Source organism: Cebus imitator, unplaced genomic scaffold, assembly GCF_001604975.1.
Source record: "Cebus imitator isolate Cc_AM_T3 unplaced genomic scaffold, Cebus_imitator-1.0 Scaffold442, whole genome shotgun sequence".
NCBI classification, from domain to species: Eukaryota; Metazoa; Chordata; class Mammalia; order Primates; family Cebidae; genus Cebus; species Cebus imitator.
In genome coordinates this window covers 344,619-347,862 of record NW_016107757.1, presented here as the reverse complement: position 1 = coordinate 347,862, position 3,244 = coordinate 344,619, and positions in this window count along the sequence as shown.

Genomic DNA, 3,244 nt, shown 5'->3' with positions numbered 1-3,244 from the left:
TTTGGTACAGATGGGGTGGGGAGGGAGAGTCTCATGATGCTGCCTAGGCTGGTCTTGAACTCCAGGCTTCAAACAGTCCTCCTTCCTGGCCTTCCAGCGTACTGAGATTACAGGCATGAGCCACCATGCCCAACCACATTTAAGTCGGCAATTCATTTTGAGTTCGTTTTTGTATGTAGTTTAAGATACAGTCTAATTTCATTTTCTGCATGTGGATATCCAGCTTTCCCAGGACCATTTATTAAATAGATTTGCTACTTTAAAAAGTCTTTACAGAAATTAGCCAGGTGTGGTGGTGGGCACCTGTGGTCCCAGCTACTCAGGAAGCCGAGAGTTAAGAATTGCAGGAGGCAGAGGTTGCAGTGAGCCAGGATCACGCCACTGAACTCCAGCCTGGGCAGTAGTCCTTAAGTAGCTGATCTGGTTCCTGAGCAAGACGCTGTCTCAAAAAAAAAAATTCTTTGTTATTGAGGTTTGAGAATTTGATTATAATGTCTTGGTGAAGATCTATTTGGGTTTTCTGGGGAGCTTTATGTATCCGAATGTTATTTCCTTCTCCAGATTTTAAGAGTTTTCTGTTATTTCTTTTTTTAAATAAGCTTTTTGCCCCTTTCTCTTTCTCTCTCCCTTCTGAATATCCTATAATGTTAGTATTGGTTCACTTGATGTTATCCCATAAATCCTATAGGCTTTCTTCCCTCTTTTTGGTTATTTTGTTGTTGTTGTTGTTTTCTTGCTGGATAATTTCAGATGACCTGTCTTTGAGATCACTGATTCTTCTGATTGACTGAGCCTGCTGTTGAAGATCTCAGTGGAATTTTTCAGTTTAGTCATTGTATTCTTCAATTCCAGAATTTTAAAAAGTAATTTCTATTTGTTGAACTTCTCATTTTGTTCGTATATTGTTTCTGTGATTTTTGTTTGTTTAATTGTTTATCTGTTGTCTCTTATGGCTCAATGAAATTCTTTAAAACAATTATTTTTAATTGTTTGTTAGGCAGTTCATAGATATCCATTTCTTTAGAGTTGATTACTTGTGCTTTATTTTGTTCATTTGGTGGTAATCCTGGTGTTCTTATGTTGGTGTCTATGCATTTGAAGAAGTAATACTTTTTCCCACCTTTGCAAACTAGCTTCAGCAGAGAAAGACCTTCACTAGTCAGCCTATCCAGTGATACTGGGTGGACTAATTGGTGAGATTTATGGATGGGCTTGCTGTTGGAGTCCTCAACTAGCTGACCTGGTTTCTGGGTCTGTGAACGCGTGGCCTGGTGTCTGAGTCCACAGTGGGCAGCTTGGTACCTGAGTCTGCAGGGTGGCCTGAAGGTCTACTTGGGCAAACCTGTAGCTCAGGTCTATATGGGTGAGCCTGGTACCTCGGTCTGCAGGGCAGGCCTGAATCCTGAGTCTGCTTGAGTCTGGGCTGTGGAAGATGGCTTGGAGCATGAATTTGTGGTTATCAGCCTTGCACCTGGGGCTATAGGAGCCAGCCTGGCACTAGAGTGGGCCTCTGTTAGCTTTATTTCACATGTTTCTTGTGGCATTGAGTTCAAACATGCCTGTGTTAAAGTATTTAAGTTAAATAATTTTTCACTCTCATTTTAAAGTTATCTTACAACTTTTAATCAGGGTGATGCTGTGGTAAAGCTCTAGGGACATAATTTGTTTTATCTTTTTGGTGAATTGCACTCTTTAGAATTAACATTGTGTCATTCTTTATCCTATGGTGGGGCAGCAAATAATAGCTCAGGTGCTTTACATGTGCTAAGCTAATATGATACTCTAAAAGATAAGAACTATTGTTGTGTCTATTTATCAGAAAAGAAAATTTGTAGAGATCAAGGCATTGGCCCAAGGGGGCCAATCAGATCTGTCTGTCAATATGGGGCCAAATCAGATCTATCAATATCTACTACTAGCAAATTAGAGCCAGAGAGATGTTAGTAATTCTAACTTGGCATTGTATTAGTTATGTGGTATGGGTCAACTCAGTGTTCATGAGCCTCACTGTTCATATATCTAAAATAGAGGATAATAAAAATTTGTGAGTGACTGGTGTAAGAATGGGTATATGACATAATTCTAGCCAATGAGATTGAAATAGATATGGGGGTGGCGAATTTAGAGGGCTCACCTTTTGGGATATTTTCCCCAACTTTTAGAAAGGATGTGGCGAAAAGACCAACCTCCTCCTTTTACTCCAGCTTTTGGATGTTGTGTGAAGAAGTGATGGCTGGAACTGTTGCTGCTTTTCTTGCTACCAGAAGAGGTATAGGCCAAATGATAAAGATGACTATAATGGTAAATTTTATGTCAGCTTGACTGGGACAAATAGTACCCAGATATTTGGTTGAACATTATTTTGGGCGTTTCTGTGAGAGTGTATTTGGATGAGTTTAACATTTAAATCAAGAGATAGACTGAGTAAGGCAGATTGCCTTCCCTGATGACTTAATCAGTTAAAGGCATGCATAGAACAAAATGGATGACCCTCCTCAGAATAAAAGAGAATTTCTCCTCCCTGACTGCCTTCAAGCTGGGTCATCAGTTTCTTTCCTACCTTTGGACTGGAACTTAAATGTCAGCTCTTTTTGGGTTTCATGCCGCTGGCCTGCAGACTAGAACTACACTATTGGCTCTCCTGGTTCTTAGGCCTTCAGACTCAGACTATAACTATGCCATCAGCTCTCCTGGGTTTTCAGCTTTCCAGCTTACCCTGAAGAGCTTGGGACTAAGCAGATTCCATAATCATGTGAGCCATTTCTTCATAATAAACACACACACATACACTATTTGTTCTGTTTCTCTGGAGAACCCTGACTAACACAATGAGAGAACAGGAAAATGGAAAGAACATGGTCCTTGCAGATGTGGTTGAGTTAGTGAATTAATCAACCTAAAAAATTCTATGTCAGGACACAAGGTTAAAAGAAATACTTTTTTATTCTTGTCATAGCTACTTTTAGTTGGTTTCCTATTTCTTGCATCTGAAGGCATCACAATAGAAATCAAACTAAGGACTGTTGTGAAAATTTAATGGTGGCCAATAAATATTAGTTCTCTTCCCAGCATTTAAATGATAGCTCAAGGCATACTTCTTTATGATAATAATCCCTTGAGTGATATAGTCTTCTGTTTGTCACAGAGAGATTCCATAGACATTTTTCTACTAGACTGTGAGTTTCTTAAAAGTAGAAACCATGTTAAGTTTGTCTCTATTTCTAGTACAGGTGTTGAATGTTTC